The 17,107-nt window shown below is 43.1% G+C and overlaps 1 protein-coding gene across 2 annotated transcripts in view; it reads left to right on the plus strand.

Annotated features, from left to right (window-relative positions):
- LOC141048307 (GRAM domain-containing protein 2B-like) overlaps nucleotides 1-17,107 on the plus strand; it is a 106,330-nt gene that overhangs the window by 1,028 nt on the left and 88,195 nt on the right. The window lies entirely within an intron of this gene.

Below are 17,107 nucleotides of genomic sequence, written 5' to 3' on the forward strand. Positions count from 1 at the left end.
TCCGTGAGCCGGCAGAGGGATGACAGCAACCCCAGCCCTTGGATCGGAGACCCCGATCATTGCCATGGTGACTTGATTTAGTCATGACGGCATCCGGTTAACCAGAGCTAGGAAAGCTGCTTGATCAACAACTTTGTCAATGCAGAGCTGACTGTTTGTACAACACAGGGATGCTGCTGCATCCCCATGCTATACAAGCGTTCAGTCCGTAAAAAAATATATCCCCATAGTGGGATAAAGTAAAAATAAAAGTAAACAACATTTTCTTAAATAATTATAAAAATATTTAACAAACAAAAATAAAAAAAATCAAGATATTGTATACATAAATAAATATTTATATGACAAAAAATATAAACAATAAAAGTACACATATTTGTATTGCCAACGACCCGACCTATAAAACTTCCTCTAGTTAACCCCTTTAGTGAACGCCATAAAAAATAAATAAAAACAAGGCAAAAAACAATGCTTTATCATCATACCGCCAAAGAAAAAGTAGAATAAAACACAATAAAAAATGGATATAAATAAACATGGTACTACTGAAAACATCATCTTGTCCTGCAAAAAAAACCAATCTGCCATACAGCTCCATCACAAGAAAAATAAAAAAGTTATAGCTCTCACAATAAAGCGATGCAAAAATAATTTTTTCTATAAAATAGTTCTTATTGTGTCAAAGCACAAAAACACAGAAAATATAAATGTTGGATTGCTGTAATCGTACTGACCCAAAGAATAAATCAATTTTACCACACCCGGAACGGCATAAACTCTCTCCATCCCCCCCCCCCCCGAAAAAAATCCTGAATTGCTGGCTTTGGTGATTCTGCCTCCCAAAAATTGGAATAGAAAGCAATCAAAAAATGTCATGTGCCCGAAAATGGTACCAATAAAAATGTCAACTCGTCCCACAAAAAACCAAGTCCTCACATGACTCTGTCAGCAGAAATATGTAAAAAATTATAGCTCTCAAAATATGGTGATGCAAAAACTATTTTTCTGCAATAAAACACGTCTTTTAGTGTGTAACAGCAGCCAAACATAAAAACCTGATATAAATCTGGTATTGCTGTAATCGCACCGACCCAAAGAATAAAGTCGCCTAATCACTTATCCCACACGAGGACCGGTGTAAAAAATAAATTAAACCAATTTTTCACCTGCTGCTAATTTCTTAATTCTGCCTCCCAAAGATCGCAGTAAGTCTCTGCTACATTTATCCTGCACTCTGTGCTGAGCGCTTGCTTCGGGATTTCCATGTAAATCTCTGAAATACGGGATTCAGACGGAACTTCTGGCAGAAGATTCCCTATAATGAGGCAGATGGAGGTACTGTAGACGTCGTCTGACCTCTGATCCGGCAGTGTTCGTCTTTGTAGGAATGCATAAAAATTCTATTGGCCACAATTTTTTGTGCACTTCTGAAAAGAAGGCCACTGCTGAACAGAGGCCAGATGGAGTCCAAAGTAACTCTGCTGCCTCATTATAGTGAATGGATCTCTCGGGGGCTTCATATGAATCACGTCTCTCAGAGATTTAGATGGTAACTCCAAAGTAAGTGGTCAGCGTAGAGTGCCGGATAACTGTGATCCCAAATGTTATATAAAATGTTCCTAATAAAAGCTTCCACTCGATCCACAAAAAAAAAGCAAGCCCTCACTCAGGTCTGTCATCAGTTAACAGAAATATAGGGGGCTTCCATGTTACTGATAACACCCACCAAAAGAAATTCAGCAAATTCTCCTCTCCCAAATCCAAATGTCCCCTCCCTTTTGAGTACCTAAACAACATATAGCTTCCATGTTTGGCATTTCTGAAGCGATGAGAGCCCACCTAACTTATGGGTGCATGCCTCCAGAAGCACGGGCTGGGCGTAATGTACTGATGATTGCAACGCACTAGTGACTGTAACGTACTGGTCACTACAATGGTAGTTTGCAATTTTCACTTGGCAACATTCATTGCTGCTTGTTTCTGGAAAATACCGATGGAGTCAAAATTGTCACTACAGCTGTAGATAAATAGGGGTATAATTTCCAAAATGTGGTCACTTGAGGGGTTTCTGCTCCTCTAGCAATTAGGGGCTCTGTATATGGAGTCTGCAAACTGTTCTAGGAACATCTGTGCTCCAGGAGACTAATAGCGCTCCGTTCCTCCTGAGTCTCTCTGTATGGTGACGTAGTACTGTACAGCCACATTATTATTATTATTATTATTATTATTTATGGGGTATTGCCACGTTCAGTAGAAATTGTGGGACAAATTTTGTTGCCATTTTTACCTATTTCTTGTATGAAAATTTAAAATTTGAGGCTAAAATGAAATTTTGGTCTAAAAAATTGAGTTACTTTTTCTTCACTGCTCAATGGTATAAAATTCTGTGACACACTCATGGTGTCAATATGATCATTGCACACATAGATAGGTGTTAGGCCAGGATTACACTACCGTGTGTGATGCAAGAAGCTCACCAAATCTCTCGCATCAACATGCCGCCGGCACTCAGGACGGGAGCTGTGGCTGTATGTATTTCTATGTTTCTCACATCACATACGGTAGAGTGATCCCGATCTTATTTGTAAAATGGGGTCACTTATGGGGGGTTCTGCTGTTCTGGCACCTCGTGGCCTCTCCCAGTGGGTCATGGCACCTGCAAACCTTAAGGGTAAGTTCACACTGGGCGTTTTTGCTACTTTTTTTCAGCAGCAAAACCTGATTTCTTGGCAGGAAAGAAGCTGTGGCAAAAATGCAGGTTGAGGCTGTGTACCCACGTAAGCGTTTTTTTTTTTGCGTTTTTTAAGTGTACCCTTAGATAGTCTACATCTCTCTGGGCCAGTCTGTGAGGGCTGTGTGGAATACAGAATTTGGCTAGTGAGTGACTGGTATGTTTGCAGAGTGTGGGAAGTGGCAAAGCCCACTGAGCAGGTTCGTCATAAATTACACCACTAAGGTGGGGTAAAATAGACCAGAAATGTACTCCATCCTGTGACTGCAGTAATATTTCTGGTGGACTAGCACACCTAATTCAGTAAGATTCACACGCTTCTTATGGGGTTGCTCTACTACTTTTAATGTTATCAGATCTCTGAGGTTCCAATTCCTAGCATCCCCACCAATCAGCTGTTCCAAGTAATAGCGACCGGATGTTAGCAGTTTCGTAACAGAATAGTACAGCATCATCAACTCTGTAGTTACTGCTGCCAGGTACTGCAGATCCACTCCTGTTTAAATGGATAGGCGTTAGGGATGAGCGAGTATACGTGTTAGGATTCGGTACTTGGCAAGTAATGCGGTACTCGAATCCTGGCGAGTACTTCACTACTCACCTCGCGATTTTCCGCACAGTCCCCGCACAGCCCGGCACAGTCCCACACAGCCCGGCACAGTCCCCGCACAGCCCGGCACAGTCCCCGCACAGCCCGGCACAGTCCCCACACAGCCCGGCACAGTCCCCGCACAGCCCGGCACAGTCCCCGCACAGCCCGGCACAGTCCCTGCACAGTACCTGCAAAGCCCAGCACAGTCCCACACAGCCCGGCATAGTCCCTGCACAGTACCTGCACAGCTCAGCACAGTCCCTCACAGGCCAGCACAGTCCCGCACAGCCCGACACAGTGCCGCACAGCCCGGCACAGTCTTCTCACAGGCCAGCACAGCCCGGCATAGTCCCCGCACAGTACCTGCAATGCCCAGAACAGTCCCACACAGCCCGGCATAGTCCCCGCACAGTACCTGCACAGCCCAGCACAGTCCCGCACAGTCTTCTCACAGGCCAGCACAGTCTTCTCACAGGCCAGCACAGTCCCACACAGCCCGGCACAGTCTTCGCACAGTCCCCGCCCAGCCCAGCACACACACACAGCCCATTACTCGCATTTCCCATAGACTTAGGTACTCGTAACGAGTCCAATGTGAGTATTAGGAGGTACTCGTAACGAGTACAGCGAGTCCGAATGCTTGACTACTCACTCATTCCTAATACTCATAAATCTGCAGTATCTGGCCATGGCTGCTACTGGTGAACTTGTGCTGTTACACTCCGAAACAGCTAACATCCAGACGTAGGCACTGAGAAAAGCTGATCAGTGAGGTACTATTGGTCGAAACCCCAGCAATCTAATGTTGATCACCTATCCATTAGGATATATTACCAATGTAAAAGTATTTGAGCAATATTTTAATAAAATAGGCCCATTGTACGCCAATGTTTTCTTCATTAAGATTGGCATAACAAAAAGTAAAAAATGCAAGTCTCAATGAATAAGGGCCTATATATAAAAAAATAGGGGTATATATGTGAAGAAAGCTTCAATCAAATTTCCTAGAATATAAAACACATGCAGGTATCCAGTAGGGGTCATCAAATTTTGCACAGGGTCCCATTTCTCCTAAGTCCAGCACTGCTAAAAAAAGAATATTTTTGCATGTACTATTGATTTTTATAAAGTCTATTGAAACGTCAGTGCCCATTTGAAGTTGTCCTGAACGGCTGACCATCCCCTGTATATGGGGACCGCCTTACTCTCAATCAGCAGACTTTGTTGCAGGGAGAAGGACATAGAGTTGAATATATATATATATATATATATATATATATATATATATATATATATACACACACACTATTCATAATGTCTAGACAGAAGGACGCTAACATCACATTTTGAATGAGAGCCTATGAAAAGAGTGCACTTAGCCTTATTTTTCTGCGCATAGGTTAACTGAGTTCTAATGGTGTGTTTATATGACACTCACAGGAGACGTTTACAAGTTTAGTGCAGGCAGGTAGCACAAAGGCCAACTGCCCTACAACCTGCTTCTTCATAGCCTTTCATGTGTGTTATCTCTCATGTTACTTAGAGTTACAGGAGGAGAGCAAAGTTGAGTCAAGTTTACACTGTTCCAGGTGCATTGTAATTGTGATCAACCCTTATACATGTGAATCTCATTTGTCAAAGACAATCGCTAGAAGGAATTTGTTATTATTGCAGACAGCAAAGTTCGCATTACTGGCATGCCTTACCGTATATAAAGAGAACTATATATAGTGTGTGTGTGTGTGTGTGTGTGTGTGTGTGTATATGTATGTATATGTATGTATGTGTGTGTGTATGTATGTATGTGTGTATGTATGTGTGTATATATATATATATATATATATATATATATATATATATATATAATCAAGAAAAAAGGGCAGCACTGCCAAAATAATACAGCAGGTGCAAAACCTATTCAGCAGTGTCCAAACAGCCAAAATGACAAAAGGAAAAAAAAATAGGCAGCACTCAAATTAAATGTGAAAAAAGTGGATACTTTACTGATCCTCAGATGGCAACATTTCAACGGTGACCCGTGGCTTGATAAAGACGGATCATCGTTGAAACGTTGCCATCTGAGGATCAGTAAAGTATCCACTTTTTTCACATTTAATTTGAGTGCTGCCTATTTTTTTTCTATATATATATATATATATAGCTCAACGTGGATGTGTGTGTATGTTTGTATGTATGTGTTTATGTCCAGTTTGTCATCCGCACCGTGGCAGCCACAGCCACAAAATTTGGCACAGTCACACGTCTGGACCCCAAGAGCGTCATAGGCTATGTTGTGAGGCGAAATTTTAACCCCGCACGTTCCAATTCACCAAACAATTTTGCCCCTATCTACACAATGGGGAAAAAGTGTATGTATTGGCATCTACACCGTCGTAGCTACAGCCACAAAATTTTGCACAGTCACACGTCTGGACCCCGAGAGCGTCATAGGCTATGTTGTGAGGCGAAATTTTAAGCCCACGCTTTCCAATTCACCAAACAATTTTTCCCCATCTACATAATGGGGAAAAAGTGAAAGGAAAAGTGTTGGAGGCAAATTGACATCTGCCAGATGCGAACAAGGGGGACTTAAAGAATGAGAGCGATGGCGCCAAAGAGTATATACCGTACAGTTGCTAAGGTGGGGCCCTGACATGAGATACTCACCACACACGGGGATATGAACACACACACAAAATGCGCCACACACTACCATGTGCTTCAACACATATACCACCCTCAGCACACATTTTACCACACATACACCAACCTCGCCACATAAAAGTTGAAACACAAAAGTCGCCACTCAAAACTCGACACGCTGTCCCAGAGCTGTTTAAAAGATGAAAATTGAGCTGTGATTGGTTGCTATCAGCAAGTTTTCTTTGTAGACAGTTGTGGTAACTGTGGCCTATTATTCTTATCATTTCTATGGTGTTATCGTCCTTCAGTAAAGCTGGAAATAGCACAATTTATTACCGTGCCAACACAGACCACCCTCTGACACAGACTGCAGGGGGAGCCCAGTATCACACAGGATAGGATTAGATACACAGCTCAGCAGTCAGTATCACACAGGAGAGGATTAGACACATGGCTCAGCAGTCAGTATCACACAGAATAGGATTAGATACACGGCTCAGCAGACAGTATCACACAGAATAGGATTAGATACATGGCTCAGCAGACAGTATCACACAGAATAGGATTAGATACATGGCTCAGCAGACAGTATCACACAGAATAGGATTAGATACATGGCTCAGCAGACAGTATCACACAGGATAGGATTAGATACATGGCTAAGCAGACAGTATCACACAGGATAGGATTAGATACACGGCTCAGCAGACAGTATCACACAGAATAGGATTAGATACACGGCTCAGCAGTCAGTATCACACAGGATAGGATTAGATACACGGCTCAGCAGACAGTATCACACAGAATAGGATTGGATACATGGCTCAGCAGACAGTATCACACAGGATAGGATTAGATGCATGGCTCAGCAGACAGTATCACACAGGATAGGATTAGATACACGGCTCAGCAGACAGTATCACACAGAATAGGAATAGATACATGGCTCAGCAGTCAGTATCACACAGGACAGGATTAGATACACAGCTCAGCAGTCAGTATCACACAGGATAGGATTAGGTACACGGCTCAGCAGTCAATATCACACTGTATATGGTTAGACACACGGCTCAGCAGACGGTATCACACACGCTAAGATTAGATACACAGCTCAGCAGAAAGTATCACACAGGAGAGGATACTTGGGTAATCGTTTGGTTAATCTGTGTTACAAATCTGTAGTGCTGAATATATGATGTGAAATGTTTTTATGTGCAATATAATCATTATAACTTGTTATAACTAACTACAGTTGGTTACTATACCCAGGCAACGCCGGGCTCTTCAGCTAGTGTGTGTGTGTGTATATATATACACAGTAATATGTGTGTATGTGTGTGTGTGTGTGTATATATATATATATATATATATATATATATATATATATATATATCTATCACACACACAGCTCTGGCAAAAATTAAGAGACCACTGCACAGTTTTATAAAAATCAGCTTCTCTACATGTCTGACAGTCATTCCATTCCAGTGTCAGTTGAATTCCAACCAGAGTACACCTCATTCTACTTAATGTGCTTCTGATTAGGTGATCACCTGAACTAAATCTTATTTAATGAAGGAAAGTATAAAAAGAAACCCTGCTGTGGTGTTCACAATCCTCTTGCAATAGGACAAGCTGGATGACAAAACAAGTGCTAGTAATATCCCAAAATAGGAATGAAAAAAAAACTTTTAACCATCCCAAAGGAGTTGAAAAGAAAAGTTTTGAGTGAGGAAAAGAAGGGCTCAATTCTGGCTTTACTAGCAGAGGGATACAGAGAGTGTCATGCTGCCTCCATCCTTAAAATTTCTAAGACGGCAGTCCATTACAACAAGGTCAAGCAGCAGACATTGGGGACAACAAAGCTACAGACCGGCAGAGGGCAAAAATGACTCCACTGACCATTATGACCTTCCTTTTATTTGAATGTCACTCAGCAACCGCAGGATGACAGCAAAATGTAACTACAAGTCAGTCACACTTCTGTAAAATCAGCACTGATTGTGATTCAATTTCTCCTGCTGTTGTGCCAATGGAATGAACAACAGGTAGAAATGATAGGAAGGTCTCTAACATCAAAGTGTCTGCTCAGTAAGAGTGTCTAGTGTTCCCTCTATTTTTTTGAGCAGTGTATGTATATATACAGTTGTGGCCAAAAGTATTGACACCCCTGCAATTTTGTCAGATAATACTCAGCTTCTTCCTGAAAATGATTGCAAACACAAATTCTTTGTTATTATTATCTTCATTTAATTTGTTTTAATTTGTCTTAAATGAAAAAACACAAAAAGAATTGTCCTAAAGCCAAATTGGATATAATTCCACACCAAAGATAAAAAAGAGGGTGGACAAAAGTATTGGCACTGTTCGAAAAATCATGTGATGCTTCTCTAATTTGTGTAATTAACAGCACCTGTAACTTACCTGTGGCACCTAACAGGTGTTGGCAATAACTAAATCACACTTGCAGCCAGTTGACATGGATTAAAGTTGACTCAACCTCTGTCCTGTGTCCTTGTGTGTACCATATTGAGCATGGAGAAAAGAAAGAAGACCAAAGAACTGTCTGAGGACTTGAAAAAACAAATTGTGAGGAAGCATGAGCAATCTCAAGGCTACAAGTCCATCTCCAAAGACCTGAATGTTCCTGTGTCTACCGTGCGCAGTTTCATCAAGAAGTTTAAAGCCCATGGCACTGTGGCTAACCTCCCTAGATGTGGACGGAAAAGAAAAATTGACAAGAGATTTCAAGGCAAGATTGTGCGGATGTTTGATAAAGAACCACAAACTAACATCCAAACAAGTTCAAGCTGCCCTGCATTCCGAGAGTACAACAATGTCAACCCGTCAAACTTACCTGAAAAAGCCTAAAACGTTTTGGAAGAATGTTCTCTGGTCAGATGAGACAAAGGTAGAGCTTTTTGGGCAAAGGCATCAACATAGAGTTTACAGGAGAAAAAAAGAGGCATTCAAAAAAAAGAACACGGTCCCTACAGTCAAACATGGCGGAGGTTCCCTGATGTTTTGGGGTTGCTTTGCTGCCTCTGGCACTGAAATGCTTGACCGTGTACATGGCATTATGGAGTCTGAAGACTACCAACAAATTTTGCAGCATAATGTAGGGCCCAGTGTGAGAAAGCTGGGTCTCCCTCAGAGGCCATGGGTCTTCCAGCAGGACAATAACCCAAAACACACTTCAAAAAGCACTAGAAAATGGTTTGAGAGAAAGCACTGGAGACTTCTAAGGTGGCCAGCAATGAGTCCAGACCTGAATCCCATAGAACACCTGTGGAAACATCTAAAAATGGCAGTTTGGAGAAGGCACCCTTCAAATATCAGGGACCTGGAGCAGTTTGCCAAAGAAGAATGGTCTAAAATTCCAGCAGAGCATTGTAAGAAACTCATTGATGGTTACCGGAAGCGGTTGGTCGCAGTTATTTTGGCTAAAGGTTGTGCAACCAAGTATTAGGCTGAGGATGCCAATACTTTTGTCTGGCCCATTTTTGGGTGAAATGATCAATGTTTTGCTTTTTGCTTCATTCTCTTTTGTGTTTTTTCATTTAAGACACATTAAATGAAGATAATAATACCAAAGAATTTGTGATTGCAATCATTTTCAGGAAGAAACTGAGTATTATCTGACAGAATTGCAGGGGTGTCAATACTTTTGGCCACAACTGTGTGTGTGTGTGTGTGTGTATATGTATATATATATATATATATATATATATATATATATATATACACTGTGTGTGTGTGTGTATGTGTATATATATATATATATATATATATATATATATATATAATATACATACATACAGCTCTGGCAAAAATTGAGAGACCACCACATCAAAATCCTGTCATGGGCAGCCCATTCTCCGGACCTGAATCCCATTGAAAACCTCTGGAATGTAATCAAGAGGAAGATGGATAGTCACAAGCCATCAAACAAGGAAGAACTGCTTAAATTTTTGCGCCAGAAGCCGTGTGTAAGACTGGTAGCAAGCATGCCAAGACGCATGAAAGCTGCTTTTAAAAATCACAAAATATTGATTTCTGAACTCTTCCTGAGTTAAAACATTAGTATTGTTGTTTCTAAATGATTATGAACTTGTTTCCTTTGCATTATTTGAGTTCTGAAAGCACTGTTTTGTTTTTATTTCGACCATGTTTTCTTTTTAGAAAATAAACAAACAAAATTTATTGCTTGGAAATTTGGAGACATGTTGTCAGAAGTTTGTAGAGTAAATGAGCAATTTACATTTTACTTGAAAATATACCTATAAAGAGAAAAATCAGACAAACTGAACATTTGAAAGTGGTCTCTTAATTTTTGCCAGAGCTGTATTTATAATATTATACATAGTATACATATATTATACATAATATACATACATAATTTCTCTTTATATAAAGCATGCACTTATATGGTAAATATATAACGAAAAAAATTAACTGGAGTATAAATTTGTATGCAACTGGCCATTAAACAGACAAAACCCAAGACAGAAACAAAAAAAAACATATGCTGCTGTAAGTAAATGAGTAAAAGCAATAGTGCATATAAATAATATGGGTCACAGTTTTTGGATAAAAAAAAAACAAAAACGTAAAAGCCATCCCACTAGCGCCAAGGTGTTTCACAATTGGGATGGTTCTAACCTCTAGTATTAAAACCTTACCATGTGTCAAAATGACATCAATGTGAATAAGGGCAGAGCAGGACCAGGTCCTGAATGGATGCCCAGCAAATGGGAAGCTATATAAACGTTATGTCCAGCTATGATTAGGACTATCCAGAGTGTGGTACACTTTTTTTTTTTTTTTTTTACTAAGTACCCTACGTTATATATATGAACCATTGCTTTTACTTATTTACTTACAGTGGGATATATGTTTATTTTGTTTCTGTTTTGTGTTTTTTTTTTAAATATATATTGTGACAGGGTCACTGGCAGTGTATGTGAGGGGAGATATGTATCACGAAGATTGCTATCTTCCATGATGCGAAGCCCAGAAGTTTCCATCATGTTATGTGCTGAGGAGTTAATTTTTGTAGTAGTTGTAAGAGATGGATGGGATGGTGTGGTTCGGTAGGTTAAGGCTGTGTGCCCACTTAGCGATTTTTAAGCGTTTTTGCCGCGATTTTCGGTGCGAAAACGCTGTGAAAACGTTTAAAAATCGTGTACAGAACGCCCCCCCCATGCATTCCTATGGCATTCCGCACATGCTGTGCTAATGCTGTGCTTTTTTCCACGGCGGAATCGCATCGCGGAAAAAATCTCAGCATGCTCATTCTTTTGTGCGTAATCGCAAAGAATTGCCGCGATTCCGCACCCATAGGAATGCATGAGAATCGCTTACTTCCCGCATGTGGCTATGCCCACCATGCGGGAAGTTAAGCGTGTCATGTGCGGTTGGTACCCACGGTGTGGAGGAGAGGAGACTGTCCTCCAGGCACTGGGTACCATACCCCTTTAAAAAAAAGAATAAAAAATCAGGGCATATTTACCTTCCGGCGTCCCCCCGCTGCCTTCCCGGCCTCAGCGTTCCCAGTAATGCCTTGCGTTGAGAGACATGTGATGGTGTCTCCGCGGCTTGTGTTTTGCATATTTTTACATATTTCCCATAAGGGATGGGGGCATTGCTCTAGAAACACTGCGTTGAGAAACGTGATGGTGTCTCCGCAGTGTTGGATGTTGATCTCCATTAGTTCATTCATCCTCATTTTTCACAGCCTTCTACTAGGCATTGCTCCTACTAGCCAGTTTCCTACTCCACACTGATGAGGGGCAATACCCCGAAACAGCTGTCTGTGGATGGATACCATGTTTTGGCATAGGTGGTTTCCTTCATTGGAGACTGCCCTTCCCGTGGTTGTTCCTTCCTGGGGAAAGACCTGGCTAGTCATTGCTTGTGTTGAGAAACATGTGATGGTGTCTCCGCGGCTTGTGTTTTGCGGCAAGGTCCTGTGATGACGTAGTCTCGCGTGACTCTAGCGGTCTCGCCAGATCGCTATAGCAACACGAGGCCAACGTTATCACAGGTCTCGCAAGGCATCGCTGAGAACGCTGAGGCCCGGGATGGCAGCGCGGGACGTCGGAACGTAAATATACCCCGATTTTTTTATTTTATTTTTTTTTTAGCATTTTAACATTCTATCTTTTACTATTGATGCCGCATAGGTGGCCTCAATAGTAAAAAGCTGCTCACACTTGTCAAAAACTATGTTTGATGAGTGTGACCAACCTGTCAATCACTTTCCAAGCGATGCTTCAAATCGCTTGGAAAGTGCTTGAATATCGCACGCGAATGTCGCGGCAAAATCGCGTGGAAAAAACCGCACGATTTCTGGGAAGGAGTCCGGTTTTCAGTGTGCGTTTTAACACGCAACGTGGGCACATAGCCTAAATGTCCGGCCACTGAGGTTTTTTTTCTGTCGGCACGTCTGGAGGCAGGAGAGCTCCAGAGAAACATTTATGTGCAACTGTGCTGGGCTTTGCTAATTGTACCCTAAGCAGGCAGATTCGTGCAGGCATGTGGACTGTGATATACATTATCTTTTTGGTTTCCTGTTTTTGCCAGAACAGCCATGTTTATTTCTGTGAACGCTGCACTGGTTTATGTTATGTTTTAAATAAACCAGCAGTAGAAACGTTCCTGTGTCTACCTCTGTGAAGCAGCTGAGTGAGTCGCATTACCTCAATACGTGTATGTCCTTGCCAGGGAGGAAGATGAGACTATGACCAAGGAGACCAATTCCCCTGAGTTGAAAGTGGCCGGAGAGATCTTTGAGACTGCTCAAATTAGGGTCCTTATTTTAAAGGGGGCGGATGACAGTGTTACCATCTGTAACAGGGTTGCTCAAGAGCTGGGGGCAGACACCAGATTCCCACACTTTGCACTCAATGGGGAATTGTTGTATAGGGTGACCGAGGGGAGGGGAAATAGTGGAAAAGCTGTTGATTCCAGGCTCCTATTGGCGGAGAGTTGTAGACATGGTGCATTCGCATTCCATTGGAAAGACATTTGGGTGTAGAAAAACTCAAGAGGATAATGCAGAGGCTTTATTGGCCAGCATGCTACTTGGAGACATGGGCGTACCCACCGTGGGGCAGGGAGGGGCAGCTGCCCCCCCTAAAAGCAGGGGCGCACAATGAAAGAACACACCGTTTACTTTTCCCGCCGCCACGCCCCCACATCCTCGCCCTCCCAGAGAGACCCACCGCAGCCCCTCACTGCTAATAAATCCCAGCAATGACTTCGCTAGGCTGCTCTGTGTGCACAGGACCTGCCATGAGGTAACAGGAGGGGAGGAGTCAGGGGTCACATTATAAGGAGCCTCAGTGTATGTTGGACTCTGCTGTGCTGGTTGTCATGGTGCTGTATGAGGGAAGTTTCTGTGTGGGGTCAGGAGGGGTTTACAGTGTGGATGTAGCAGAGCAGTGTGTGTACAAGGTGTATGGAGCGGAGCCGCGTGTGTACGAGGTGTACGGAGCAGAGCCACATATATACGAAGCGGAGCCACGTGTGTACGAGGTGTACGGAGCAGAGCCGCGTATGTACGAGGTGTATGGAGCGGAACCGTGGGTCTGCGGAGCGGAGCCGTGTGTGTACGAGGTGTACGGAGCGGATCCGTGTGTACGAAGCCGTGTGTGTACGTAGCGGAGCCGCGTGTATACAGGGTGGACGAAATGGAGCCCTATGTGTACGAAGTGTACGTAGCTGAGCCATGTGTGTACGAGGTGTACGAAGCGGAGCCATGTGTGTATGGAGCAAACCCGCGTGTGTACGAGGCGGACGGAGCGGAGCCGCGTGTGTACAAGGTGTACGGAGCATGGTCGCATGTGAACGAGGTGTATGGAGCAGAGCCGCATTTGTACGAGGTTTACGGAGTGGAGCCATGTGTGTACTGAGTGGAGCCGTGTGTGTGTGAGGTGTACGGAGCGGAGCCGTGTGTGTACGAGGCATACAAAGTGGAACCATGTGTGTATGAGGTGTGCGGAGCTGTGCGAGTACAACGTGTATGGTGAGGAGCATTCATACCTCTCAATCGTCCCGGATCCAGCGAGACAGTCCCGATTTTGAGATTCTGCCCCGCTGTCCTGGCCGGGAGCTTACTTTTCCCACGGATGCAGGCGTACACGGTGGAGCCCCGAGGAGCACTTTAAAACTCGCATGGGATGGAATATAGGAAGTGGCAGAACCATGGACGCACTTCAGGGAATGCTTCAGATCCATCACTGTGTCGTCCTCCGACAGCGCAGACAGCGGGATCGCCTTGGAATTGGGGATGCCGGCCATGTGAGCGGATCATGATATGTCCTTCACCGGGAGGCTCAGGTGGGCATTACAATGTGAGCCGGGCTGCTATAGTATCTTTATAGAATCTTTCTTTCTATCTCTGTTTCTTTTTCTCTCCCTCTGTTCTGTCTTTCCCTCTCTAATCTTTCTTTCTCTGTTCTTTCTCTCTCTAATATTTCTTTTTTTCTTTCTCTCTCTGTTATTTCTTTTTTTCTATCTCTATGTTCTTTCTTCCTTTCTTTTCCCTCTTTTTTTTCTCTCTCTCTGTTCTTTCTTTCTTTCTTTCTTTCTCTCTGTTCTTTCTTTCTCGCTCTTTGTTCTTTCTTTCTTTCTTTCTTTCATTATTTCCTCTATTTCTTTCTCTCTCTGTTCTTTCTTCTTTCTCTCTCTTCTTTCTTTCTCTCTCTCTTCTTTCTTTCTCTCTCTTTTCTTTCTTTCTCTCTCTCTTTTCTTTCTTTCTCTTTTCTTTTTCTTTCTCTCTGTCTTTCTTCCTTTCTTTCCCCTCTTTCTTTCTCTCTCTCTGTTCTTTATTCCTCTCGCTCTGCTCTCTCTCTGTTCTTTTCTCTCTCTCTGTTCTTTCTTTTTTTCTCTGTTCTTTTTTTCTCTCTGTTCTTTCTTCCTTTCCCTTCTTTCTTTCTCTCTTCTCTTTCTATCTCAGTACTTTATTTCCCCTCTTTCTTTCATTCATTCTTTCCCCTCTTTCTCTCTCCCTGTTCTTTCTTTCTTTTCCCTCTTTCTCTCTCCCTGTTTTCTTTCTTCCCCTCTTTCTTTCTCTGTTTTTTCCTTCCCCTCTTTCTCTCACTCTGTTCTTTCTTTCCCCTCTTTCTTTCTCTCTCTGTTCTTTCTTTCCCCTCTTTCTTTCTCTCTCTCTGTTCTTTCTTTCCCCTCTTTCTCTCTCTCTCTGTTCTTCCTTTCTCTCTCTCTGTTCTTTTTCTTTCTCTGTTCTTTCTTTCTCTCTGTTCTTTCTTTTTTTTTCTCTCTATGTTCTTTCTTTCATTTCCTCAGTACCAGCCACAGTGCCAATACTGCCAGCCACTGTGCCCTCAGTACCAGTCAGTGTGATCAGCAGTGTTAAATGGGTGTTGTTGGGGGCGTGGCTATGGGTGTGGCTAGTTGTGAAATGGGTGTGGCCTAAAATTTGCTGCACGCCCAGCCATGGCTTCCCACCTTAGTTTTGGTTCTGGGTACGCCCATGCTTAATTATTGTAGGTTCTGCCCCACCTGCTAGATAACAGGCTCCCTCTTCTCACTTCCAAACTCCACTAGTTCTGTTACCTATTATAGAGGGCCCATTGGAGAGAATTGCAAAGGACCTAGTAGGTTCACTAGTTAAGTCCGCACGGGACATCAGTACACTCTGGTGGTGATGGACTATGCAACGAGTTACCCAGAGGCTGTACCACTAAAGAATTCATCCACCAAGTCTATAGCCCGAGAATGTGCACATATTTTTTTCTAGGACCTGCCTACCAAAGGAAATCTTGACAGACCAAGGGTCACCCTTCAGATTGCCCAGCTGCGTACCTCAGTATACAATCCACAGATAAACGGCCTAGTGAATCACTTTAATAAGACATTAAAAGTTGGGCTCAAGAAGGTCATTGAGAAGAATGGTCGAGACTATCAGCTTCCATTTCTGCTCTTTTCAGTCAGGGAAGTTCCTCAAACGTCAACTTGTTTCTCTCCATTCCAGCAGTTGTATGGTCGACATCCATGAGGGCTCATGGATATCACCAAGGAAACTTGTGAAGCCGAGGTCAGGCCCCACCGAAGAATCATAGAGCACGTTGTCCAGATGCAGGAGAGAATGTCGAAAGTGAATGTCAAAAGTGATGCCTATTGTAAAAGCACATCTCCTCCAGTCATGAGGCACAGGGAAGGATGTATAAATGATCAGCGTGGATGAGGCAGTTCTAGCCTGGGGACCGCATAGTGGTGCGTATCCCAACGGTCGAGAGCAAGTTCCTGTCTAAGTGAAAAGACCAATATGAGGTCATGAAAAAACTGGGAGAGGTTATTTACAAGGTCCACCAGACAGAACGAAGGACGACTCCCAAAGGATACCATGTGAATTTGCTCAAGCCGTTGCGAAATTGAGAACCACTGGGAGCTTCTTGTCTGGGAGTCTGTGGAGGCTGTCATGATTGCAGAAACTATTGCCATGTCAGAAGCAACAATGTTGAGAACTGCTGCAGCGGAACCGTGACTTGTTCTCGGAGTTGCCAGGGCATATGTAGGTGGTGGAGCATGATGTTCTGACAGAGCCACATATAAGCGTGAATCTTAACCCATATAGGATTCACGAAGCATGCCATGAGGTAATTGCAAATGAGATGAAGAGAATGCTAGACCTCGGCATGATGGAGGAGTCCAAAAGCAGATGGTCGAATCCCATCATCCTAGTCCTGAGGCCTGATGGTGAGTGGCGGTATTGTAACGACTACTGCAGGCTGAATGAAGTATCCAAATTTTGACACATACCTGATGCTGTGTTGATGAACTCATTGAGAGGCTTGGACCTGCGAGGTACATTACCACCCCTGACCTGTCGAAGGGCTGCTGGCAGATCCCCATGTCCCCAAGTACCAAGGAGGAGATGGCCTTCTTGACACCTGATGGGAGTTTTCAATATACCAGTATACTTTTCGGATTGCAGGGTGCCCCAGCCACCTTCCAGAGGGCTATGGATCAGATCCTAGCTCCACATAAGAAGTATGCTGCAGCCTACCTAGATGACATTGTAGTTTTCAATGCAGACTGGGGTAGTACAGGCGATTCTGGATGCTCTGAGAAAGGCAGGGTTTACCATAAATCCAAAAAAATTTAAAGGAAGAGGC

The sequence above is a fragment of the Dendrobates tinctorius genome, unplaced genomic scaffold (genome assembly GCF_039654945.1).
Source record: "Dendrobates tinctorius isolate UK_male_01 unplaced genomic scaffold, ASM3965494v1 ptg000011l, whole genome shotgun sequence".
Classification (NCBI taxonomy): domain Eukaryota; kingdom Metazoa; phylum Chordata; class Amphibia; order Anura; family Dendrobatidae; genus Dendrobates; species Dendrobates tinctorius.